This window comes from Idiotropiscis lumnitzeri, unplaced genomic scaffold (genome assembly GCF_059441095.1).
Source record: "Idiotropiscis lumnitzeri isolate Australia: NSW breed Sydney's pygmy pipehorse unplaced genomic scaffold, RoL_Ilum_1.0 HiC_scaffold_26, whole genome shotgun sequence".
Lineage (NCBI taxonomy): Eukaryota > Metazoa > Chordata > Actinopteri > Syngnathiformes > Syngnathidae > Idiotropiscis > Idiotropiscis lumnitzeri.
The window spans coordinates 2,555,607-2,577,302 of record NW_028283564.1 but is presented as its reverse complement, the minus strand read 5'-3'; the positions used below and the strand labels follow the sequence as shown (position 1 = coordinate 2,577,302).

At 45.1% G+C, this 21,696-nt stretch overlaps 1 long non-coding RNA gene across 1 annotated transcript; it reads right to left on the bottom strand.

Annotated features, from left to right (window-relative positions):
* Positions 1-7,944: 7,944 nt before the first annotated feature.
* On the bottom strand, positions 7,945-14,535 carry LOC148316000 (uncharacterized). The gene is made up of 3 exons (XR_015840444.1): positions 14,475-14,535; positions 14,238-14,387; positions 7,945-8,136 (listed from the first exon to the last, which is right to left on the bottom strand). It is a non-coding gene; the product is annotated as an uncharacterized LOC148316000 (long non-coding RNA).
* Positions 14,536-21,696: the final 7,161 nt, after the last annotated feature.

The following is a 21,696-nucleotide window of genomic DNA, read 5'->3' as shown; positions in this document are numbered from 1 at the left end:
GCTCGTGCTGACCTGAGCAAAGGCATCAAGCTAGCCAAGGCAACCTACAAGGGGAGGCTGGAGGCCCACCTTGCCAGTAACAGACCACGGGAGGTGTGGCAGGGTCTACGGAGCATCACCAACTTCCGTGGCAGCAGCACGACCTCTGCAGACCCGAGTGCATCGCTGGCAGAGGAGCTTAACTGCTTCTTCGCTCGCTTTGACTCGTCCCAACCGTCACACCCCCGCACTTCATGCTCCAACTCCCCCCCACTCACCGTAGAGGAACACGATGTGAGGCGCGCGCTCCTGGCTGTTAAACCCAGGAAAGCTACTGGTCCCGACGGAATACCAGGCAAGGTCCTCAAAACACCAACTGTCACATGTTTTCTGCAGGATCTTCAACCGCTCCCTGGCTCAAGCAGTCATCCCCTCCTGCTTGAAAACTTCCACCATTATTCCTGTCCCCAAAAAGTCACCAGCCGTCCACCTGAATGACTACCGTCCTGTTGCTCTCACACCAGTCATCATGAAGTGTTTCGAGAGGCTGGTTCTCCAGCACATCAGGGACTGCCTTCCTCCCACTCTGGACCCCTACCAGTTTGCATACCAGATCCACTGAGGACGCCATCAACACTGCTCTGCATGTTGTGCTGGGCCACCTGAAACAACAGCGGAGCTATGCAAGGATGTTCTTTGTGGACTACAGCTTGGCATTCAACACAATCATCCCAGACATCCTCGTCGCCAAACTGGACATTCTCGGCCTCCCTGCCCTCACACGCATCTGGATTAAGGACTTTCTGACCAACAGACCCCAGACTGTGTTGCTCGGCCCCTACACGTCCTCCACCTGCATGCTGAGCACCGGTTCCCCTCAAGGATGCGTGCTGAGCCCTCTCCTATACGCCCTCTACACCTACGACTGCAGCCCGGCCCACGGCAACAACAGCATCGTCAAGTTTGCTGACGACGCGACAGTGGTCGGTCTGATCTCGAAAGGTGACGAGACAGCCTACAGAGAGGAGGTAAAGAGACTGACAGCTTGGTGCAAGGACAACAGACTGCAAAAACAAAGGAGATTGTCGTCGACTTCAGGAGGAACAAGACGGTGCCGCCCCCCCTCTGCATCGAAGGCGTGTGTGTGGAGAGGGTCCACACGTTCAAGTTCCTCGGAGTACAGATCTCCGACGACCTTTCTTGGACTCACAACACCACAGCAGTGGTAAAGAAGGTCCACCAGCGTCTGCACTTCCTGAGAGTCCTCAGGAAATTCAACCTGGACAGGAAGCTGCTGCTAGCCTTCTACCACTCGTCCATTGAGAGCCTGTTGACGTACTGTGTCTCCACCTGGTACAGCGGCTGCACTGAGGCGGACAGAGTGAGGCTCCAGAGGACAGTCAAAACAGCGCAAAGGATTATTGGCTGCCCTCTCTCCTCACTGTCGGACATCTAAACCGCCCGGTGCCTCAGAAGGGCTCTCAACATCGTCAAAGACAATACCCACCCAAACTCACACCTGTTCGACCTGTTGCCCTCTAGCAGGCGCTACAGATGCATCAAATCGAGGACCAATAGACTGAGAAACAGTTTCTTTCCGAGAGCCATCTCCATTCTGAACTCTCACACACACACGAGAACACCCCTACCTTGCAGAACAGCATCGTGATGTGTTTTTATATACCCTATTCTGTACTAAATTCCATTGCACTCTCTTATTTATTTATCTAATTTATATATTTGTCTGTATTATTGTTGTATTGCACTGGAGAGGGGAGCCCTCTAATCTCGTTGCACACTTGAGTACAATGACAATAAAGGGATTTCTAATTCTAATTCTAATTCTACTACGCATAGGAATGACTGATTGTAGTCATGGTCTTTACTGTTTTATGATATTATTTTCACATGCTAACGTTATATTACTTAGTTTATAAATGTGTGAACATAGTATTTTCATGACCTACACTCACATTCACATCATACATATTCAGTCTGCACATTACAAACTGATGACAAGCCAGACAGCACTTCATGGACAAATATGACAAAGCACATTCTCCACGTAGGCCATAGAGATGCAAACATACCAAATTGGGCACTGGATTTAGTTTTAAAATCGCTGCATTGGCTCCCCGTGTGTTTCAGGATTGATTTTAAGGTGCTTCAATTAGTTTTTAAATGCCTTAACGGTCTTGGGCCATCCTCGCGGACCCTGAGGTCCTCTGGCACCGGCCTGTTAATTATTCCTAGGGTGAGGACTGGAACACATGGCGAGGCTGCATTCAGCCATTCTGGTCCTCGTCTATGGAATAGCCTGCCGGAGGACATCAGGTCCGCAGAGACCGTTGATATTTTTAAAAGGAGGCTCAAGACCAGACCTGGGCATTGCACGGCCCGCGGGCCACATCCGGCCCGCCGGGTGGCACTGACTGGCCCGTATGACAGACCTGGGCATTGTATGGCCCGGGCCACATACCTTTGGTTGACTCTGACCGCGAGTGTAAGGTTAATTGGAAATTTCAAAATAAACATACTTTTTAATTTCACCTCATTCATGGGCTAAAGCTGCACTGCTTTTATTCTGAAATTGTTTTGTTTTTTTTATTCCCGCACAATGTGCGTCGCACATAATGACGTAATGCGTTTATCAAGACATGCGCGCAATTGAATCACAACAAGACGACGTTCGCCCTCAAAAATGTCCGCTCAGGCTAAAAAAAGAAAGGTAGATGCCGAATGTAGAATTTTCAACAAAAATTGGACAGCGAAGTATTTATTTACTGAAGTTAGAGGTAAAGCTGTGTGTTTAGTTTGCGGGGAGCAGATCGCCGTGTTGAAGGACTACAATTTGAGTCGGCATTACCAGACGAAACATGGAGAGAAATATAAAAACGGCACCAGATAACAATGAACTGGGACACTTTTTCTCAAAATCACAGTTCAGTGACAGTCAATATGTTGTATCTTGCTTAATGTTTGGTGCAAAAAGACAATATTGTGATGTCTTTAAAATGCTCAGAACCTTTACACAACTATCCAACAGTATATGGAACTCAAAATGTGTTTTGAAGTGAATGTGACAGAATATGTTTACTAATATGAGTCACAAATAGTAAAAAATGTTAATATTTTGTCTACCATTGTGTTGAGAAATTTGAATGAATAAATTTTTGGAAGGCAACCTCATTTTTTCAGTTTATTTGGTATTTAGTTTCATTGCTTAACTTTAATATATACTCTTGCCAGCTTGTCAAAACAGTGCTATTTACTGCTTTTTAAAAAAGAAATACAATTAATATTATGCAGAATTGAGTTCAGCCTTTTGGCCCGGCCCTCCACAATATTTTATGTTTCTTATGCGGCCCCATGGAAAAAATAATTGCCCACCCCTGCTCAAGACTCACCTTTTTTGTTTGGCTTTTAAATAATTTATCTTAGTCTTTTAATTCAGGACTGTCATTTTATCTATTATCATTGTCTTTAATTTTTTTTAGCTTCTTTGTCTTTTAGTATCATTTTTCTTATACATTTTAGCTCCGTCGTTTTATATTATTGTCTTTTAATTTTTAGCTTCTTCTATGTCTTTTAGTATCATAATTTTTCTTAAATATTTTAGCTTCGTCTTTTTATATTATTGTCCTTTAATTTTTAGCTTCTTTTTTGTTTAGCATTATCATTTTCTTTTATATATTTTAGCTCCAGTGTTTCCTCAAGGGGGGCCTCCGCGCTGGGAGGTGTGGCTGGCCTTCTCACAGGGGGCTTCATCCCGGAGGCTCCTTAGGCCCGGGGCCCTCTGCACTATGTGTAGGGTCTACCCCGGTCAGTCTGGGCTAGGGGTCTGTGTGTTGGCGCAGCTCCCTGTGGGCGTGAGCCGTCATCCCTCTCAGCGCGGATTACCTACCCTGGGTACATTTTCTCATATGGTTTCTCTGTGCCTTACCCTGTCTTTCTACTAAGATGGTTTATTAAGTTGTGTGAATGCGAGTGTTCTGTGTGTATGCGAGTTCAGGCGTGTATGTTGATGTGTCTTGTGTTTATGTTGAGTGGGTGGAATGGGTTTTAGTTTTTCGTTGTAATTTGGATGTTTTTATTGTACAGCACTTTGAGCTGCATTTTATGTATGAAAAGTGCTCTTATAAATAAAATTTGATTGATTGATTGGAGGGTTCACTGGGACGCCATTGCAAAAACACATTCTGAAAGACATAATTTGATTTTGGAGCACACATACATGCACACTGACAAGATTACAGGGGAATACCAGCAGGAGAGACGGAGAGACTGCCCGCCGGAGAAGGCCAGCCGTGGAATACCAGTCTTGGGGACCAGCTGGGAATCAACCATCCAGACAATGATTAATCTGGAGAGGACCTTCCCTTGGACGTAGACCCGTGTCGGGGGAAGAATGTGAGGCTGGGCTGAGATAACGCACGACTCTTTTCGACTGTGCTTGCCCGAGTACATTTTCTCATGAGATTAAGAAAAAGCCGCTCAGTACTATTTCCTGAACCTCTGCCCCATTCATTTCAAAAGTCCTAGATAATGTAGTCGCCACTCAACTCCACTCTCATCTCACCTGCAATAACCCTTTCAGTCCGGTTTCCGTGCACTTCACAGCACTGAATTAACTCTACTCAAGGTCACCTCTGATCTCCTCATTGCAGCTGACTCCGATTCATTCTCCATTGTCATCCTTCTTAACCTGACTGCGGCCTTTGACACCATCTCACACACCATCCTTCTCAAAAGACTTTCTTCCATCGGCATCACCCACACCGCCCTCAACTGGTTCCATTCATACTTCAAAGACCGCACTCAGTTCATCCAGCTTAAATATTTCTCATCAAAGTCCCTCCCAGTCACCTCAGGTTTGCCCCTAGGCTCGGTCCTAGCCCCCCTATTATGTATCATATACCTCCTTGCCCTTGGCAGCATTTTCCGAAAATTCAATATCGCTTTATATTGCTTCGCGGATGACACCCAGCTCTAGTTCTCCTGCAAACCCAGCATATCACTCCCTCCCACCTCCGTCACCTCCTGTCTATCTGAAATCAATGACTGGTTTTCTAATGATTTCATGAGGCTTAACAGCGACAAAACAGAAGTTATTCTTTTCAGTACAAAATCAATACAATCCAAAGTTGTCAGTTTTCCCATTCCTGTTGGCCCCTCCATTGTTTTCCCCTCCCCTCAGGTCAAGAGTCTGGGTGTCATCCTTGACAGCACTCTATCTTTCCATAAGCATAATAACACAACCCGGTCAGCCTACTTCCATCTGCACAATATCAGTCAACACCGCCCCTCCCTTTTTCCCTCATCCACTTCTATTCTGGTCCAAGTCGAGTCAAGTCAATTTTATGTGTATAGCCCTTAATCACAGACAGTCTCAAAGGGCTTTACATAACCACAATCAACATCCACTGATCTTAACCCCCAGGAGGGCAAGGAAAAACTCAAAATCCCATTGGGGGAAAAGTGAGAAAACTTGAGAAGGGACCACAGATGGGGGGGAAACCCCCTTCCAGGATGACCAGGCTGCTTTGGATGCTAAGTGGGCAACATTTGACACATACAATGATGCTATACAATGTTAGATGAGATAATGTGAGAGTCAATTAAATGAAGTGCTGCAGGAAGATGACTTTAGTGGAGTGGGTCCTCATCCAGGACCGTAATCACCATGGCAGCATATCCGAGGATGAGCCTTCGATCTTGAAATAGTCAGTTTGGGGTAAATTCAAAACAGCCACTTCCAAGTGAATCACCATCACCTAATTCCCAAGCCGTGGAATTGGGAACAGAAAAAAAAGAACAGAAATAGTAAACAGGCCAACAAGTAGTTCAACGAAGTGCTGAAATATAGGGAAATCAGAAGAGGCGCTGCATGAAGACGACTTTGGGAGAGCAGGTCCCTCCCCGGTTGGTCAGTGCCGTAATCTTCATAGCAGGTCACCATCACCTAATTCCCAAGCAGGGGAAGAGGGGGCAGAAAAGAGGAGAAGCGGCAGTAAACAGGCCAACAAATAATTAAATTAGATGCTAAAGTATATAAATAAATTGATCAAATGTCACGCTGCAGGAAGACGACATCACTGGAACAGGTGCATGCCCAGTTTGTCAATGCCTTAAACTTCCTAGTGGGTCACCGTCACCTAATCCCCCAGCCGGGGAAAAGGGGGCAGAATAGAGAAGAAAAGAGAAAAAGCGGCAGTAAACAGGCCAACAAATAGTTCAACTAAATGCACAAGAGTATAAATGCGTCTTTAATAGTGTTTTGAACATTTCTACTGAGGTGGCGCCTCTAATACCTGAGGGTAGTGCATTCCAAAGCATTGGTGCCCGAATAGAGAACGCTCTAGAACCTGTGGACTTCTTTTTGGCTCGCGGAATCACTAAAAGACCAGCATTTTGTGAGCGAAGGTTTTGGGACGGAACATATGGTACCACGAGGTCAACGAGATAGGAAGGAGCTAAGCCATGCAATATTTTATAGGCAAGTAGCAGAACTTTAAAATCACATCTCAAGTGGACCGGAAGCCAATTCAAATTGGCAAGTATCGGGGTAATATGATCAAACTTTCTCGTTCTAGTCAAGAGTCTAGCTGCTGCATTTTGAACTAACTTTTAATACTAGACATGGGGAGACCCGAGAGCAAAATGTTACAATAGTCGAGGCGAGACGTAACAAACGCATGGATTAAGATTTCTGCATCACAAGTTGATAGAATTGGGCGAATTTTAGCAATGTTACGCAGATGAAAAAATGCAGTTCTAGTAATATTTTTAATGTGCATTTGAAACGACATAGTTGTGTCAAATATAACACCGAGATTTTTTGTTGAATCCTTTTGGGCAATTTATCGATACTCATAGTGGTGTCTTTGAAAAAGGTACCGATGACGCGCTGGTCCAATGATCAGCATCTCGGTTTTATCTGAGTTAAGACGCAAAAAATTGAAAGACATTCATAGTTTAATTTCGGCAAGGCATGCCTCTAATTTATAGCAATCACACGGATTCGTTATATCCAACGGCATGTATAATTGCGTATCATCAGCATAACAATGAAAACTAATGTTATATTTCCGTATAATATCACCAAGCGGTAGCATCTAGTACCAATCCCTGCGGAACTCCGCGTGTGATCTTACAAAGATCAGAAGTCGCATTGCCATGAATTACACGGTGCGTCCTCTCCGACAGATACGAATTAAACCAAGAAAGCGCTGAACCTGAAATGCCAACACAAGTTTCAAGGTGTTTTAATAATATGTTATGATCAAGTGTCAAAAGCGGCGCCAAGATCGAGTAAGAGTAATACAGTGAACCCTCGGTTATCGCGGTTAATGGGGACCGAGACCACCCGCGAAAACTGAAAATCCGCGAAGTAGTGGCGCACCTTCAAAAATGCTTAAATTATATATATATATATATATATATATATATATATATATACGGGTAGAGAGAGAGAGAGTGAAATTCATGTTATAACAAAAAAAAATTATTATTAAAACTTCTTATTTTTTTATTCCCCAGCCATTATTTTTGTATTTATTCAATTACTTATTTTTGTATTTATTTAATTACTTCGACTTTTAACTTCTGGTACGCCGTCCGGTGTGCCCTGTGAATGTTATGATCCTCCAGCAGAGCTGGAGGATTGAGCAGGACTCTCCAAACGCAGACACAAGTAGGATAACAATCCGACGCCAGGTAGTCAGTGTAGGTGGTAGTGAGTGTAATCAGTGAGTGAATGGGAATCCGGTGCGGGGCTGGTGGGCGCGTCTCGCAGCAGCTGACCGCATGGCGCGAGACGATCGCTGGAGGAACGCCCACACAGCTGAAAAAACAAAAACACACGCGGCATGACAGGCACGGATCATGCCAGTGAAATGAAAGGTGGCATTCTTCATTTATTTATTTATTCATTTATTCATTCATAACTGACAGCCTCGCGCTCCGCTCGTGCCCGGGGGGAAGAGGTGCTCCTCTTCGGCTTAACTGTGACGCGAGCATGCCCTCCTCCTCCGGAGCTTCCATTCGGTTAAACTTAGGGGCCGCTTGACACCGCCCGTGCCCGGGGAAGGTGCTCCTCTTCGGCTTAACTGTCACGCGAGCATGCCCTCCTCCTCCGTAGCTTCCATTCGGTAAAACCTGATTGGAAAGGTTCAAATTGATTATTACTAGTCATATATTCATTAAGTGTCAGGTTCGCCAATTTGACATATCGTGTTCGAAAGCTAAAAGGAGAGACAGACAGCTCAAGTGGAGACAGAAAGGTTAACAAAGTTTATTTGGCAACTTCATCTTCCTTCTGTTCCTCGATGCTTTTCACACATTCCCTTTTATAACATCGGGGAATCAGATTACACTCAAGGGTGGTACAGTTCGTCTTCTCAAAAGCTGGTTTGGTCCGGTTCATCATTGGTGTGTCGTCGTGGGTCGCAGCTGACTTTGACGTCAGCATCTCTTATCAGGACCTAGCACGATGTTGCTTGCTTCAGACTCACTTCTGAAGAAGTGCCACCGCCCTTCTTTTCAACATGATATGTGCACCATGTATTGAAATAAAGTTGCGTCATGGCAAATGTATAATAACCTCCAAATATTATTCTAACATTCCCCCCTGTTTATTCTACATTTGCCCCAAATATTATCATCAATGGAATTTCCAAAGATTTAATTCCATCAAATCATTAGCTTGATAGCAAATGTAAACCCCTCTATTTTTCTTTGTTTAACTTTAATGTATTTGAGCGTTTTGGATTAACGAATAGGATCTCCCAGGTAAATTCAGTCGTCGTCATCAACTTGGTCATCACTGTCTCCTCCATCACCAGCACTTCTGTAATTAATCAAAGGATATATTTCCTGTCGTTTGGAATTTTTTGGAGCGAGAGCTGTTGAGATAAGTCGGAAAAGCAAAACGCGAATGCAGGGAATACAACAACATCCATACAGTACAAGGATTGAGGTGAACATTGTTATAGAAATCATTACAGAAAATACCATATTTTTATATTTACCAAACGTTTTGTTCCACCACTCATCCCATGCAGAGGTAGTCACACCTGAGTGTTCCTTCAGCTTATGCTTCAGGGTGCGCAAGCCTGCAATGGCTCTTGTGAGGGACCCTTCCGGAGAAGTGTTGTTAGGAATGAAAGTACAACCATTGATCCCCAATCATGGCGCAAACCCCTCCTCTCTCTGCCAACAGCATGTCCACCGCGATGCGGTTTTGAAATGCCATGAGTGATGTTGCTGCCAATTGTTCTTTTGGACCAATTTTACGTCACCCCAGATGGAAGGACGACGTAGGACCAATTGTTCTTTAATAGCTATAAATCCTTCTTCAATGAAGTTCCCCAATCTTTGCACGTTATAGTGTATGTAATTTATTCGATCCACATTCTTATTCGGTGTAATCCAAAGAAGAATGGACTCGAACCCCGCTGCGATTTGATTTACCAATTTATACTCATCTGGTACGCCCCTTGGTTGGCCAATTGCATCCAAATAAGTCATATCACCATCCCTCCAGGAAGCACTTCGTCTTTTCCTGGCGTAATAATAGGGGTATTCGTCGGCTTCAACTGCCCTTTGAATATCCCTTGCTGTGGATGGAAAAATAGACACTGGTAAGAGAAGTGACACCAATGCACAAGTTCCAACTGCGTCCTTTAATGAATCAAATAATTTAGTACCCCGCACCACCACCACACATCGCTGCGTGGCAGTAGTGTACCTGCTTGGAGTACAGTTGTCTTACACCACTTGTGTTCCTGTGAGATTAACACAAGTAAAGTTAGCCACTGCCACATCGGTAGAAAAGATAGACTTATCTTTCGTTGCCTTAATCGCAGCGTACACATCATTCCAAGCAATGCAGTCCGCATTAGGTGTTAATTTCATCATTACTTCTAAAAGGCATGTTGATGGAAGAGCTGTTGGAATTACTCATAGTAATGGTCTCGGACACATGCATGAAACACAGCTTTTAGTGCAACCAAAACTACACAACACAAAATCTCAATTCTTTATCCACGCGAAAATCATGTCAACCGAGAGACCCCTAATAGGGTAGGGTTGAGATGACTTTTTACAATGCACAAGGTGTATGTTGCTTGGGGAAACTGTCCTCGTTTTGGGCTTATGTTTCCCTGACAATTGTGTCGAGCACAGATCATACAGGCTCTTCAAAAAATCTATTGAGAAAAAATTAAAACCCATATGTTGTATAAAATTGGTTTGGTTTGTCTTACCATACCATCCCTCCTGTTTGACATGTGTGTCAACATGTGTCAATATTGCGAAAAATATTTTTTGGAAGAATTGTTTGTTTTTTTTTTTTTGTTTTTTTTTTTCCTCTGAACTGACATATATGCCATTAGTCAAAGTAGCTCCTTTTTCTAGCCATAGATTTTCTCTTGCATAAGACTTTGTTGTTGTATGTCTGCAATGATGTTGCCTCGCAGAACGTTATCTATCAGCGCACACACAGCCACACCTATGAATGGCTTGGTAGCTGCTTCTCCACCTCTTTTTTTTTTTTTTCTTTTTTTTTCTTCTCTCTCTTCTCTTCGTTTTATTTTGTAAGTATTTTTGTGTACTAAGCTGACCAGTGAATTCATATTTTGTTATCCATGAGTTTAAATGTTTTACTTTTTCCGGACATTGGCTTTCTATAAATTTCTAGTCCTTACACGTCAATTGTTGTTTCGGATCCTTTTTGCTAGCTTTTTTACTGTTTGATTTCCCCATGTTTTCCTAAACTGTTCTCCAATCCCTGAACAGGCTGACAATTACTTTGTTTTAGGTAATTCCCAAGCTTCTGCTTCCCAGACAGTTGTCGGTTAAATTTCCTGTTCCAAAATGAGGTTGCAAGCCTCCATACACACTTATTCATTCACACTATTTTTCCCTTTTTGTTTATTTTTTTTTTTCCCTCGTCTTTTTTTCCCCTTATTTCTCTTTTTTTCCCCTTTCAAACGCGCGTGGAGGATATACCCCTGTTATCCCCTATCAGTGTTATAGACTATCTCTGTCTCTTCACGTAACATTGACTAGTATTCTTACGGTTTTACACAGTTTTAAAGACTTACTCTGTCTAGTCCCCACAATATCCCCACGGAATTTAACTACTTACTTGCAGAGGAGTCCGCCCTCCTGTTAACGCAGAATTTAACTACGTACCCCTTCAAATGCCCACATTTATCATACTCATTCATCACATTCGGACTTCACACACTCACCCAAGATGAGCTGAACGTCTCTCTCCGCAGCCTCCCTTCAACTTTCAGCATCCAGTAGCAAAGTCGAGGACCAGGTCCAAAAAAAGAAAGAATCCTCATCTTGTCGTGGCCACGATTGTCCCCGGTCGTCGGCTTCGCCTCTGGACGCCTCCAGTATGTTGGGTTCACGGCTCTGAAGGACCAATTTTATGTCAGGTTCGCCAATTTGACATATCGTGTTCGAAAGCTAAAAGGAGAGACAGACAGCTCAAGTGGAGACAGAAAGGTTAACAAAGTTTATTTGGCAACTTCATCTTCCTTCTGTTCCTCGATGCTTTTCACACATTCCCTTTTATAACATCGGGGAATCAGATTACACTCAAGGGTGGTACAGTTCGTCTTCTCAAAAGCTGGTTTGGTCCGGTTCATCATTGGTGTGTCGTCGTGGGTCGCAGCTGACTTTGACGTCAGCATCTCTTATCAGGACCTAGCACGATGTTGCTTGCTTCAGACTCACTTCTGAAGAAGTGCCACCGCCCTTCTTTTCAACATGATATGTGCACCATGTATTGAAATAAAGTTGCGTCATGGCAAATGTATAATAACCTCCAAATATTATTCTAACATTAAGTTTTTCAAGATTTTTGCAATAAACGGAAGATTTGAAACCGGTCTATAGTTGTTGAGACTCTCTGGGTCGAGGTTTGGTTGCTTAAGTAGCGGTCGCATAATGGCGGTCCTAAAGCTGCTGGTACTATACCCGTGGTAAGTGATAGATTAATAATATTTAAGACAGACGGTCCTAGGGTCATAAACAGTTCTTTAATTAGTTTGCCAGGAAGCGGATCGAGCACACAAGTTGTCGGTTTTGCCCCACTAACCAATTTTGTTTGGCTTTCAAGAGATACTTTTTTAAATTGAGATAAGGTTATCGGACAGTTATCAGCCCTAATGTCCCTATTAACACCATTTATGACGGAATTCAACGGAATTGTAAGAACAGTGTCTTTAATCTCATCACGAATACACTCAATCTTCTGAGTAAAGAATTGCATGAAATCGTGAGCTGAATAGGAAGAGCTATCCGAGGTTGGTTGCTGTTGCGTTAGCATTGCTACAGTAGCAAATAAATATTTAGGGTTGTTTTTATGTAAAACAATTAATCTAGAGTAATAATTAGTTTTGGCTAGATTGAGCGCTTCCTTGTATAAACTAGCGCACCATGCCTGACGGAAGACCTCCAGTTTGGTCGCACGCCATTTGCGCTCAAGCTTCCTACAAGAATCGTTTCAGTATGCGTGTTTCCTCATTAAACCACGGAGTCAGCCTCTTTGGACAAGTTTTAGTTTTTAAAGGTGCGACGGAGTCAGGCGCATTTAACAGAGCGACATTAAAGTTGTTTGTAAGATCATCAATCGTACCAATATAATTAGGAAACGAATCGGTTACTAAAGGGAGTAGCTCAGAGAGCGCAGCGGTGGTTAAGGAGCTAATGTTGCGGCTGCTATAGCTTTGATCATGGTCAGAACGATGGCAATGCGCCAAGACTTCAAATTTGATTAAGTAATGGTCAGCTATAGCACTAGTATATGGTAATACAATTATTTTTGAGGATGCTAAGCCCCGGGTTAATACCAAATCTAACGTGTTACCATTTATATGCGTTGCTTCATCTATTATTTGCATGAAACCAAACATATCAATTATTGTCCGAAACGCCACGGTAAGTGGTTCCGACGGGAGATTCATATGAATGTTGAAGTCGCCCATGATATATTATCCGCATGAGTTACCAAATCAGCCACAAATTCAGAAAATTCATCTAAAAAGCCTGAGTAAGAGCCAGGGGGACGGTAAAAAACGGCAAGATAAAACGGCAGTGCGGCCGTGGATCGCATAATGAGAACTTCAAATGTTTTGAAGGAATTGCTAGGACGAGGACTAAGTTTTAGATTAAATTCGGAAATGAGGGCTACACCCCCATCTTTCTCATCATTGCCTCTCGCAGGCAAGGGGCCAGAGACAATTACTCGACTCAGACTCATCTTTCTGGCGAGATCACAAGTCCTTGCTATGTTTTTTCTTTGTGATCTCTGATTGCTTCATCCTAGTTGTTGGAGCAGTTTTCTTTTGAGTAATGCAGTATGGCAACACCACCACTAGGGCAATTGATGACGTCAGCACTGGTTGCGTTCATCCATAAATAACAAATGCAGGACAGGTGGGGGAACGCTGGTCGGATACCGTTTTTCAACCGCACTTACTCAAGACGCATTATTTATGTACAAACTGGAAGATAGAAGATAGTATATTGTATTGATTACCGCATATGCACGGATGTTTTTGATTTGAAGTTTGGAAGACCGTAGCCATTGATTTATTTATTTGATTTACTTGACTTCACGGCATGACATCTGGACTGAAATGACTACGATTAAGACTAACCCTTGACTGTTTGACGTGACATACATAACTACACATCAACATCAAGACCAGTGAAGCCGAGCGAACGTCATCGCAACTTCAACCCATGGTGAGTGAGTGCGCGTTAAAACTTTCTTTAGCCAGCGTATCATTGAAACGGCAGTAACACTAGTGTCATTGGAGCCGACGTGTATCACTATATCTGAATAGCTAGCGTTGTTTGCACTGCGCTGGTGTCTAGGTCTCTTGCGTGCTAGCTCCATAAGATTAGCTTCAATGTCGGGTGCTCTGGCCCCAGCAATACACATTCTGTGGTTGGATTTTCAAGCTTAATGTATCGAGTAATGGAGTCACCTTTCACTAAAGTGCGGGAGCCAGGAGACCGAGGTGGAATGGAACTGCTCTGTGTCTTAACAGGCTCAACGCGATTAGCAAGCCGTTTACGGCCAATGCTAACCGGTGCTGTCCGCCACATTTACGCTTACCACATTACTCTGCTCTAGCTGGCGGACACGTCCCTCCAGCAGGGAGAGTCTTTCCATGAGAATGGTGCAAGTGTTGCATGTGGTGGTGCACGAAACCATAGTTGCGTTTACTCGCCTGGTGGATGAAAGCAGACGAACAGATGTCGCGCCGAAAGTGACGACACCCTCCACGACCGGGATTCCCACGTTGTCGTCGTGTGGAGGCTTGAGCGGCTCCCTGGAGTGCAGCCAGCATTCTGGGGGCCTGACTAAGAGGAATCCCACCCTGGTGGTCGAACCAAGCGTTAAAAACTTGCTCTCGACTACACACCTCAAAAATGGAAATGGAAGCTCAAAGAAGGAATATTCATACTGGATCGGCCGTCGCCCAGGATAACCAGGTCCGCGTTGGTGCAGTAGAGAGTCCTGCAACTTCGAAAAATACGCTAGACTCAGTTAATGATGACCTAAATGACAATGTAGTGACAGTAGGAGGAGGACTGAGGATAATCTCATTGAATGTGGAGGGTATATCGATGGCTAAGTGTGAGTTGATGGCGCAGATGCTGAGGAAGAAAGATGTACAAGTGTTGGCACTGCAGGAAACTCATCTGACTAAAGAATCGCCCCCATCGAGATACAGTATATCCAGCTTCATACCCATCACGAGAATAGATCATCAACAGTACGGAACCATGATATATGTACATGAAGACATCCCTGCCATAGACAGAGGATCCTCTATGGACGAACACAATATACACAGGTCAGAGATTGAGGTGCTGGGTACAACAGTGGTCAACATATACAAGCCTCCAAATACAAGCTGGCCAATTAGTGTCCTCCCACAATACCAACATCAATCTATAATATTAGGAGACTTCAATAGCCACCATACATCGTGGGGATACACAGAGCCCGACCCAGCTGGAATCCAGCTCAGCAACTGGGCAGAAATAAATAATCTCCACCTCCTTTACCATCCAAATGAACCAGGCACCTTCCACTCAGCACGATGGCAGAGGGAATACACACCTGACCTGACCTTCGTTACGAGGGACACAGATGGCATATCAATGCCAGCACATCGAAGAGTGCTGGGTAACTTCCCAAGGTCCCAGCACCGACCAATATTGATAAAAACAGGAATCAACATACCAGTCACACAATCTCTACCCCTGCCAAGATGGAACTTGTTGGAATTTATCTTTATATCAATGTTAGAATTTAACTTTAACCCAATGTAAACTCAAATAAGTAATCTGACTCCAATTTGCGACCTTACCCAACTCTCACTCATCCAACAATAAGCGTGCTCGTTCTGCAATAGAAAGGTATCAGGAAGCCGGCATTTTCACGCACAAAGTGGATTTATTCCCAATACAGATTTTCTACATGGCACCTGGATCTCGGGTCCCTCTCAATACAACTCTACACCTCTCTTGCCACCAGCGAATGTGTTCTACCCCCGAGTTGCCCAGTACTGATTCATACTATACAACATGCAAAAATGGCACAGACAAAGGCATCCTGGCATGATTCTATTGGCTATGTTTATTGCAGTTAACTTTAGCTCGCTCTCATTGGTCTTTCTCCTCCCGCCGAATCCCGTGGCTCCTCCTGCGTGCGATCCCCCGATGGCCGCTCCTTCCCGGAGTCATCTTGTCTCGCTCAGCACCTTCTGCTTCTAAAACATTCCATTCTTGCACAACCCCCGCAACCAGTTTCGCTTCACCAGTCACACTCTCAGCATTTTACAATATCACATTTTCATACATTGGATGCACCAACATCTAATGAACTATGTTAAGCTCAAACTCTTGTATTCCTTTAATAGTCAAATGTATGAAATCCTTTAAGTGTAACTGAAGTTTAGACCATGCTAATGACCAAACCCTCAGGATTGGAATGCAGGAAGATTGGATCACAGCTGCACCACAGGAGGTGTGAACGAGACCCCTCTGAAACAATGGACTTCCATGCCTGGATCACAAAAGTGGCTCCTAGCAGTCTACTCTTTGTTCAGTTTTTAAATTGACTGCCATTTACATTATCCTTTAAACTTTAGAAAGGCAAACTGGCAGGGTTTCGCAGAGCAAGTTGATAAGACATGCAAGCGAATCCCAGCAAAACAGGAGAATATAATTAGGTTCAATAAACTCATTCAGAGCAGTGCAAAAAAGCACATACCCCGGGGAGTCCGTAAAAGATATATACCATGCTGGACACCAGAATGTGAGGAAATATTAAAATCCTATGAGGAAACCCAGAATCCAGATACTGGAGAGAAATTGCTGGAGAGACTGCAGGAGGAGAGACAGAGAAGATGGATGGAAACGGTAGAGAGCATGGATTTCACAAGATCCAGTAGACATGCATGGAAACTGATTAAAAAACTGGACGGGGGTGGAAAAAAGAGCAAACAGTCTAACGTAGTGAGCCCTGATAGTGTTGCAATTAATATAAGAGGAAGAGGAGCTCACACCCCTGACTACAAGTTCGAAACCACCATAAAGAAAAAGTACCAGCAGCTAATCAGAGACATGCCAGAAGAAGACGGGTTCTCCCACCCAGTGAGCGAAGAGGAGGTGAAAGCAGCACTCAGAGCAACGAAGTCAGGCAAGGCAGCAGGAGTTGATGGGATCTACCCAGATATGTTGAAACACCTGGGTCCAGCTGCGATTAAATGGATGGCATCTGCTATCACTGATGCAATAAACATGGGTAGATACTGCCATCTCTGGAAAAGAGCTAGGGTCATAGCCATCTTAAAACCGGGGAAATCACCAGAAGACCCAAATAACTACAGACCAATATCCCTGCTATGCAGTATGTATAAGATAATGGAGAGGATAATCCTAACCAGAATAACACCAACCCTGGAGCTGAATATTCCTTGCCAGCAGGCAGGATTTAGAAAGCACAGAAGCACCACAGAACAGGTACTGGCTCTAACAACATTCATAGAGGCAGGATACCAAAGAAAACTAAAAAGTGGTGCCTCTATTTTAAAGGAGTGGAAGAGTTTAAACCTGGCTAGTTTTATTCGATGTCCTGCATCTTGTGTCACTGTTATTCTGTGGAATGCTGTGTGGGTGGCTGGTGAAGCTGGAAAAAGAAAGTGAAAGAATGTGAGGTTTGGGAGGTTTTAGGTCGGTGCCTGGCGCAGACAGATACCTCGAGGGGGAAGGGATGCACAAGAAACTGGACCCTCCAGCCACAAGCAGGAGGGGCCACCACTTGAAGAAAGACCAAGAGAAGCAAGCTAAAGTTAACTGCAGCATACACATAGCCAATAGAATCATGCCAGGATGCCTTTGTCTCTGTGTCATTTGCATATTGTGTCTATAAATTAATGCTGAACAGCGAAGACAAAGAGAGCTGTATTGAGAGGGACCCAAACTCAAGTTGTAGATTTGTGTGTTGGGAATAAATCCACTCGTGTGTGAAAATGCCGGCTTCCTGATACCTTTCTATTGCAGAACGAGCGCGCATATTGTTGGATGAGTGAGAGTTGGGTAAAGTCACAAATTGGAGTCAGATTATTAATTTGAGTTTACATTGGTTTAAAATTAAATTCTAACATTGATTTAAAGATAAATTCCAACAATTTATGGTGACGCCGACGCGATGCATGAGAGGTAAAAGAAGTTTGGAACTTCGAGAAAGACCACATGAGACTGGGTCTCGCATGTCCACACCAGGTGACGACCTGATAGGAGCCGCACATCCGACCGTCTTTCCTCTTTGGGCCCACAGTGACATAAGGTAAGCAGATCCTTTTCAAATTCTGCACATTGGCAACGCTAAATTATAAGAGGAAGGAGGAGCGGAACGGCATAATAAAAAGAAAAAATAAATTAAAAAAAAAAAAAAAAAAAAGTGTAACAGTGTGGACGTTAGGAGGATATAAAATCTGGGATTTACCTACTAGAATAGTTTGGAACTATTCGTGGTTAAGATACGGTATAAAATCTGGGATTTACGTATCAGGACACGGTTTAAAATCTGGGATTTACGTGTCTGTGTGGAAGCGGTGTGAATGTGAAGCCTAAATTTGTTCTGCGTATGAAGTGCTTGGGACACGCACGAGTGGATTTGGAGATGGAAAATGGGAGGAAATGTGAGGGTTTTCTTGTGTCTGGCGCTTCAGACGAGCGGGCGGAAGTCTGGTCGGAGATTAATGGTCATTATGCTCAGCTGGAATCACAGTTGATTAGTGGAATGGAAAGTAAGAAAATTAAGAAGGTGAAAGAACGGAGTCAGAAGTTGTTTCTGAAATTAAAAAAGGATGATTTGTTTTGCGGTGGTCCCGGAACGTGGGACATGTCGAAGTTAGCGAGGCAGTTACAGAAAAAGGAAACCAGAATGTTGGCAAATATTCGAGATATGAAGGAGGATCAGAGCCAAGCTGGATGGCGACAGCGTATTAAACTTGAGAAGGAAGTGAAGGAATTGGACAAAGATAGACGAGGCATTCACCAATTGGCAATTATTGCCACTGCGCTGGGGGCAATAAAAGAGGAAGAGAGTGTGAATGAAGTGAAAAAGAAGGATGAAGTGATTGGAAAAGTGGAAGAAAAGACGGAAGGTCGGAGAGGCATTTATCCACAGTTGCCTGACTCGCGACAGTATGTGTATGAGCCGCCGCCGTATCCGATGGCGCAAATAATGGCCCCCGTAGTCACTTTGGGCGGCAGGATGGTTTTGGATGTAGAAGATCACGATTCACGGATGACGCCAGCGACCATACAGTTGATTGAACAGGCTGTGAATAATGAAAGGAAGAGAGTGCGCGGAGAGCAGCAGGGGAATGTGAAGTCGCCCGTGCTGACGTCAGGGGCAGCGCTCGCAGGAGGTGGGGGCACCCCGAGTGCCGGGAGTGAGAGAAATTCGAAACCACTGATGAAGGAGGCGTCGCGAAAGTTGTTGGAAGGACACAGGGTGCAAAGTGAGGAAAGAGAGATGTTAGAGGGAGTGATGACGGGGACACGGAAACATGGGCAGGCAATGCCCAGTGACGCAGATCCCCGCGAGGAGGAAGTGGAAAGTGATGAGGAAGCCGAGGTAGTGTTACGTGAACAGCGGCAGATGCTCAGAGCGTTGAGTGAAGGAGAGAGGCTGGGCGATAAAGAGGAGAGCATGTCCAGGGCTGAGCGAGGCTATAATACACGCAGTAAAGATAAGCTGATGGCACAGCAGGAGCAGCCTCAAACAATGGCACCCCTAGTGGTGACTCACGCTGGCCGTCACTATGAGCCTCTGGTGCTTCGGGATGTGGCTGCATTGGTGGAAAAATTGCCTCCGCTGCATAAAGGGGCACGAGCCTGGATTACTAAATTCTTAGCCGCCATGTCAGGACAGGGAGTAGCATTGGGAGATTTTAGACAAGCCATTTTGGGATCGTGTTCCCTGATTCAATTACAGAATATTGAGGGGGCAGCTGGCACCCGCCAGCTGGGGAGAGAAACCCCCTTGGCTGAGACTTCTGAGGCGTTGTTTCGGGAGCTGAGGGCGGCCTTTCCCTCCCCAGTGGATGTGGCGCCAACAATTTTTAATTACGGAAAAGATGTGACTCCCGAGCAACATTATGCTCAGGCATTGGAGCTGTGGATTGAGACCACAGGTAAACACCCAGGCAACTATCCTGAAGCTGAAATGATGTTCAGGACGGCGATGCTGAACGGCCTCCCAAATGAGGTGCAGGCGATTTTGAGAATTGATCCGGACATTTTGGTTTGTCCGGAACCGAGATTTAAGAGGCATTTGATACACCATTGCCGCATCTACATGGAAAAAGCAAATAAAGATCAAAAGGAATCTGACGCTCTGGCGACTAGTTTGGTTAAACTACAGTTGGCAAAGTTGCATGGTGAGGCAAAACAAGAAAAGGTGAAACAAAAACAGATGTATCAAACTCCAGTGGGGGCTGAACGGCGCCAAGGTCAAGGGTTCCGTGGTAGATACAGAGGGCGTGGTCGTGGCGCCCCCCCAGGCCGGGGGCGGAATGGGTTCGCTCCAGGGACTTGCTTCAACTGCGGGTCCCTTGACCACTGGGCACGTGATTGTCATGGCAACCCACCACCAGGGGTGAAGCAGCAGAACCAGCAAGCAGGGCCACCACACCAAGGGGTACCGCAGCAGCCCCGCCCGTGGCCACAGCCGAATCCAAGGGGTCAGTATTTCCAAGCTGACCAGTGGTACGGCCCAGACGAATAGGGGGGCCTGGGAAGCTCGGGAAGCACTGGCCAGGCAGAGCCAATGCTTCAGTTGACAGTGGCGGACACTCCAGTCCAGATGTTGGTGGACACTGGAGCAACACATTCATCAATCAACATGCCACTGCCAAGTACAGCGTTGTCGAGGCGAGTTACAACGTTAGTCGGCTTCTCGGGACGTCCTCAGACTCTGCCCTTTACTCGGCCACTGAAAACGGAAATTACAAACACTGGACAGAGACTATATCATTCATATGTTCATGCAATGGACACACCCATCAATTTAATGGGCAGAGACATGTTGTCAGCATTGAGAGCCCAGATATTGTGCGGCGAGAAGGGACTTACAGTGACATTTCCTGACGGACAGGTACTGGAATGCTTCCAGCCTGTGACACCTAGGGGTCAGTGGTTGATGGCACCACTCCCCACAGTACCTGAAACGGCACGGATCTACTGGGCTAGATTGAATCCTGAGACTCCACTTGGGGGAGGTGTCTACTCCACATACCTCTTGTGGAAACCGTGGATCCAGACATTGGCACCGTACCACCCCCCACTGGATCCATTGCACTGCACTCTATATTATGATAGAGGATCAGATGACATATATAGAGATGCGTTCGAAGAAATTGAGGGGGATGGTTGGATATTGCGCGCACCATGCATCTTTGTGGGCCCCGAGGGGGTGGCAGCATATGTGCAGTTGTCGCCGGAGCAAGAGCAATGGTATCGAATGAGTGAGGAAGGTTTGCCTCACGTGTCACTAGCTGTGTCGCCAGGCCATGATCCCCGCCAATTGGGGCCCATGGTGAAACGATTAACACAACAACATGACTGGATGATGACTGAAATTCTAGATGTGTGGCACTCAGCTGCAACCAAAAGTTACAGGATAATGGCAAAAATGGTAGATAAGTCAGACCTTGAATTGGTATTCTTGGACCGCCATCATGGGCGGGAACAGACGGACCATGAGTCCGCACAGGCAATGTTGGATCAAATGCCACAGACCGTGTGGTCACAGGGTCCATTTGATGTTGGTTTTTGTCGGACGGTTCAGCCAATCCAATTGGAAGTTGACTGCTCCATTCCGGTTCGCCGTCCTCAATATCGATGGCCGAAGGAAGCAGACAAAGGAATGGAGGACACAGCGGCAGGATTGTGGGATGCGGGGGTGTTGGAAACGTCGGCGTCCTCTTGGAACACACCTCTGAGGCCGGTCCAGAAGGCTGATGGGGTGACATGGAGGATGGCCCACGATTTGCGGCCAGTGAATGACATCACTATAACTCCAGTTTTGCCAGTTCCTGACCCCCATCGCATCCTGTCCTCCCTGGACCCGCAGAAACAGTGGTATACGGTAATTGATTTGGC